This window comes from Lupinus angustifolius, chromosome LG03, assembly GCF_001865875.1.
Source record: "Lupinus angustifolius cultivar Tanjil chromosome LG03, LupAngTanjil_v1.0, whole genome shotgun sequence".
NCBI lineage: Eukaryota > Viridiplantae > Streptophyta > Magnoliopsida > Fabales > Fabaceae > Lupinus > Lupinus angustifolius.
Genome location: NC_032011.1, coordinates 21,251,918 through 21,257,932, shown reverse-complemented (window position 1 = coordinate 21,257,932; position 6,015 = coordinate 21,251,918). Strand labels below are relative to the sequence as shown.

Sequence of the window (6,015 nt, the reverse complement as noted above, 5' to 3'; positions counted from 1 at the left end):
ACACCACTTTCATATAAGAGGCTTGCTTGTTGAACAAGCAAAAATACATATCCTCATACACAAAATCCCTAAAATCAACCATTGACTCCCCCCCCCCCCCCCAAAATCTGATTTCTCTCTTTAAGGAGCCAAACCATAGCTAAGAGAATACCTTGACATTTCAAACTATTTCTTCACTTTGCATTTTCTAAAGAACTCCCAAGGTAGTTCTTCACGATTCTTCATTTTGATTTCTTCATCTGTTCACATCTAACCATTAGATGTTTATGAAATTTTAGTATGATGTTTATATGTATGTTATGAACATTTTCAACTGTTGAAATGTTCTAAGTATCTTCCTTACTCTTTTTATGTTTAAAACTCCAAATAAATATTTTCTTGAACTTAGAAAGTTATTTTGAAACCATGAACTCTTTGTGTTCATGGGGCTGTTTTTTTTAATGTTTATAAAGTTTGTATGTTTGTTGGCATTTGAACAAAGTGATGATTGTATATCAAAGGAACTTTTAAGGAGTTTTCCTAACCATGCAAAGTTTGGACTTTTCCGCTTGTTTTTGGCTTGAAAACCCATAGCCTTGACAAGTTTAGAATAATATATTTTTAATGTTGAAGTTTGATTTGTTTCAAAGGGGATGATTTTGTTATCAAATGAACCTTTAAAGTGTTTAATGATAAGTTTAAAGAGCAAAACTTTCCTTAGCATTAAGTCTAAATCATGGCCTATATGTGTTTAGGAAAAGTTTAGTTTCTAACTTTGAAGTCCAAAATGTTTATGGACGAGTTTTGTGCAAAAGTGTTGTTTTAGAATATTATGAGTTAGAAGTTGGTTAGTAAATGATATTGTTTGACTTCCAAGTTCAAGTAATGATTTGGAATAAAAGATGACTTATAAAAGTCTTGACTTTATAAAGTTAAAGTGTTATGAAGTAAAGGATGATTGATTTGTTATAAGATGAACATTGATAAGGTAAGCTTACTTTAAAGTGGTAAGTGTAACTTAAGAAATGTTGATTAAATGTTGTTTAAGTATGAGATCAACAATATTAAGAATGTGTTGGAAAGACCATGAAAACCTATTATACAAAATATGGAATCTACTTAAGATGACTTACTTTAAAGTGGTAAGATCAACTTGGGAGATATGGATTTAAAAGTGTAGACTTGGATAAGAAACTTACCTTAAAATAGTGAAGTATGACTTACAAAGTCTCCATGAAAATATAAATCTATGAAGTGATAAAAGTGTAATCTTTATTAAAAACTTATCTTGGAAAATGTTGAATATTGGGAATACACTACAACAAATTTTGTATTTAGTGGAGGTTTTTTATGCGATTAGTGGAGGTTTTCAACCTCCACAGTATAAATAGCGGAGGTTTAAGAAACCGCCACAGTTATGACCGCTAGAAGCATTTTGCAGAGGTTTTAGAAAACCTCTAGTACCTATAAATTTGTGGCAGTTTATTTGTAGAGGTTTTTAACCTCCAATATCTATGGAGATTTTTAACCTCCACTATTTAATGAGGTCTTTGTAATGTTTATCATGAAGGCTTTAAACTTCCACTATTTGAGAATGTTAGATGTGGATATTTTCAACATCCACAACTCGAAATAACATATAGAGACCTCCTTAAAGAGGTAACTAGAGGATTTCAACCTCAATTTAATTTAATAATTTGCACAACTTTAATCTCATTAATTTATAATTATTATTTAAATATACAATACTAAATACAAATATTCTTAAAAATAATAAAATTTTATTTCAAATTAGCAAGGTAGCATAACATATTTTAAAGAGTTAAAATTTTCATCATTCATTATAAATCTAAATACACAATAAAATCTCAAAAAACTAAAAGTAGTCTCATTTGATAATTTAAAAATAAAATACATAACAAAAATCCTAATTGTTGATGGCTCCAGATGATCCTCTTGCATCCAAATGTGTATTAGACATACTTGCATCTTCATTTTCCTGAAATAATAAAATGAAAACATTTAGTTGGAACAATAAAAAGAAGCATTGATAATTACTACATCATTATATACATTTGGTTCATATAATATTGCATGTCTTATGATTATGCACACTTTAGTAATACATTAAAGTAAATAGAAGAGTTTCTTTGCAAGTTTCAAAAAATCCAACCATCAGAATTGAAATCATGTGGTTATTATAGCTACAGGGGTGGACAATTGTATACCTGATTCAAAAACTCATCAAGCCTTCTAGAACTTCTAATGATACCCTCCTTAAAGATGTCAGTCATTTATATAACATCTCCAAAACTTGCTCCCTAGGAAAAAATGAAAGGAAAGACCATAGATTAATATGAGCATACAAGGTAAAAACAATTATAAATTCTGTGCGTACAACCAATGCCTGAAGTTTACTACTTTTTTTTACTCAGTTTTTGGGTTAACTTATATACATTAAGGCATGCTAAATAAATGGTTTCAGGTCTTATTGTCACAATTCAAAATTTTAAACTAAAGAAAAAACAACAACTGTGCATCAAGAAAAAATAATTCTAACTTCAAAACAAATGATGTGACTTGTTGACTATTTGTGTAACAATTTGATATATAGATAAAAGATACTTCTAAGCCTTTTCTGTTTCTTGATCCCCTGGGAATGCCATGGAAACCAAACAAGAATCCTACGTTAACTTCAAATAAATTATGTACTGAAGAAAAAAGTTGTGATAAACTTACCATCTTGGCTCTCAACTCTATCCACTTTTTCTGTCCGCCGGTGAGTTTTGTATAATCAACCAAGAGAAGGCTGGTCAGGATCACTATCAAAATTTTATGACCAATTTATCAACTTCCACAAAGCACTTAATAATGTCATGTGCCATCAACCAAGAGAGAATGTTAAAAACACAAGCATAGATTTATCTTAAATCATTTTGATAATAGAGAAAGCACCAACAACAAATTCAGATGCATGAATCAAGTGACGCTAGCTATTATATCATATCAAAGATAAACCATTGCATTACATTCTTTTGTCCTTCTGAAAATGCAGCAATCAGAATCATCCTGCATGATGTTTTCTCAAATTCTTAGAAGCTGAACATGACATTTTAAATAACTCAAAGTATTGTCCTCATTTTCACACTCTACTAATATCTCCTCTGCATTTGGATCATCACCAACTCGCCCTTTTTTAATGTATGGATGCAAATGATTCTCTGGGACCACACTAAGTTGCATCCTATAGTAGCTACTCCGAATTAACGCCGCTAGTTTAGTTATAGTTGTTATATGAATGTCAATATGGACTACTATTGCAATTGGTGTTCATAATATTACTCGTTCAGTCCTCGCCCTTGGTCACAAAGAGAAAAGGCACAATTGGTGTCATTATAGACCCCTCTCTCTCCCATAAAGCTTGAGCTATTACAACCAGACCAAAATAGATTATGGATGCCATTCACACAACCAGACCAAAATAAAATTAGAAGCCAAGAATTGTTCATAGATGGATTTCAGTGTAAAAATAGAATTGAAAGTTCATGCATTAAGAACCATTAGTGCATTCACATCAGAAAGTTCATGCATTACTTGCTCTTTAATAATTTGAACCGCCACACACCTTAGTTCCTCACTCTCATCTTCTTTCTCCACAATTGGAAGCAAAGTCTGACATTTTGTGCATAATCAGCGCATTAAAGGTAAGGATTATACAACCAATAATCAATATGTAACATAAACAAAAAATTAAGCATTAAAATCAGATAAGGTGATAATACAACTTCAAAAAAAAAAACCATTCATCACCTCAACAGAAGAATCCTACTATTACTTCCTAGATTCTCAATATCTTCGATCCTTCTAGAATCATATTCTTTTTCATGTTCATCTTGATCGCTCCAACAAGAAAATACTGATCTTCCAAGTATCTATGCAATAGCCCCTTCTCTTCTTCATCGTTACAGCACCCTTCCTCACACCACCATAGACGATTGCTTTCGTCTTCCGAATCACAAAAAGCTCTTCCTCCGGAAACGACAGTGGAGACAGACCTCGGCGACGCAGAGAAGCGAAAGGGAGACAAGGAGGAGAACGAGGTGGAGTGGAGAAGTAGGGTTTGGGGGTGAAGAAATAGAGAAGAGAAATAGTTTTTTTTAGTAAAAGGGTGAAGTAATGAAGATATATATTATTTTCAAATTGATAGTGGAGGTTGAAAACCTACCTAAATTAAATAAAAACCTCCACTATATATCTAGTTAATCGTCAGGTCCGTCTCATTTGATTTATTTGAGGAGGTTTGGATAACCTCCACAGAAAAACCTCCACTAAATACCAAATTTGTTGTAGTGACAAGACTTTCGATGATAAATGATGGTTAAAAAAATGAATCTTAGACCGGATGGATGAAAGTCTTTGAGTTCATGAAATGGATTAAAGTGTTAAACTATGTTTTAATTTAGGGTTATCAAGTAAAATTTATTCACGAAATCACTAAATTATTTTTGTGTGTTTAGTTTTGAAGCTTTCGAAGTTGGATGATCAACCCACTTTCTCGTAAAAGAAATCAACCACACAACAACCTAAAGCGAGGGAGAATACATCGTGACATAGTGGTGTCCAAATATGACACTCGGATCTCCTAAACTATCTCAAAAGTTTGGAGTTATATTTGTGTATTAAGAAAACCCGTACTTAATCAAATATTTGCGTGCTTGAATTTTGTACGGATACTTTCTTAAGTTGTATGCTTAGGATAGCTTAAAATATCAAGTATTATGGTAATTATCCATGAAGGAACACCACTCAAGAAATTGAAATGCATAGGGATCGAAAACAACGGAGAGTTTCGAACCGGTAGCCCAAAAGGGCGAGGAAAATGGTCCTGGTAACTGGACCATCTCGTCCGGACGAGGGAGAGGCAGGAGATGAGGCCCAATTTGGCGCCTGGGCGAACAACCCCTAGCCCGGGCGAGCCAGCCTCGCTTGGGCGAGCATTTTCTCCCTTTTGGCCTTAATGTCTCAAATCCATCCTTGATATGCAAACTTCATAAATCCATTTATGGCCTAAAAGATGCTAGTAGACAATGGCATGATAAATTAACTAAAGTCCTGATCACTCATGGTTTTCATAAATCACATTCTGATCATTCTCTGCTCACTAAAACACTGGATCAAGTGAAAATTCACCCTTATTACCATTGTGAAGACCTTGGATCAATATGGAGATCACCACTTCTTACAAGTAAAAAAGTTAAAACATAAATATGAAAGAGGCGAATCACATATATATAAGATTACAAGACACATATAACTCAAAGAAGGATTCCAGACTCTATGAGGGATGACGACGATATGCAACAATGGTGTGATGCTTGGGACGACGGCGAGATGCTTGGGACGACAACAAGGCACTTGGAAATGATCTATCTTACCTCTTAGGGTTTTTGGTTCTAGTGTGTGGCTCTCCACCTTTGCCTTTTGAATTTTTCACTTTTTAACCTCTTCTTTTATGTATATGAACTGTGCGGTCTAATAATCTAGGTTATCCTAATTCAAATAGATTTTCAACAACGCAAAACATTTTGAAGGACTATCTGACTTTCTAAGTGAAACAAATTCATTACATATACTAGGCTTCGATCTGATTGGTCAAACCACCCAATCCATTCCAAACATCAGTGGTTCTAAATATAATAATTAGATTCATACATGTTTTACAATTGTAATTGGAAACAATGTAAATATGTATAACAATGTTATTAAACTCGGACCGGTCAATGACTCAGTCAGAATACTGAGTCAATGAGTCACTAGTTGGACTAGTGGGTCAATGGTCAGACCGATTGACTTGGTTTCAATTAAAAATTCTAAAAATCATAATATTAGCTATCATTGTTAAATATCTCTATACTCCAAATTTAATTTTTTTTATGATACCTAATTAAATAACCAAAAAGAAGATTTCACTACTATAAAATATCACAAATAAGTTGATAACGTCGTCAATCAACATATTCACTATGTTTTAATTGG

The 6,015-nt window shown here is 33.0% G+C and overlaps 1 long non-coding RNA gene across 1 annotated transcript; it reads right to left on the bottom strand.

The window, feature by feature from the left end:
- Positions 1,855–3,876, bottom strand: LOC109342608. The gene is made up of 5 exons (XR_002107106.1): positions 3,790–3,876; positions 3,605–3,651; positions 2,719–2,801; positions 2,208–2,300; positions 1,855–1,978 (listed from the first exon to the last, which is right to left on the bottom strand). It is a non-coding gene; the product is annotated as an uncharacterized LOC109342608 (long non-coding RNA).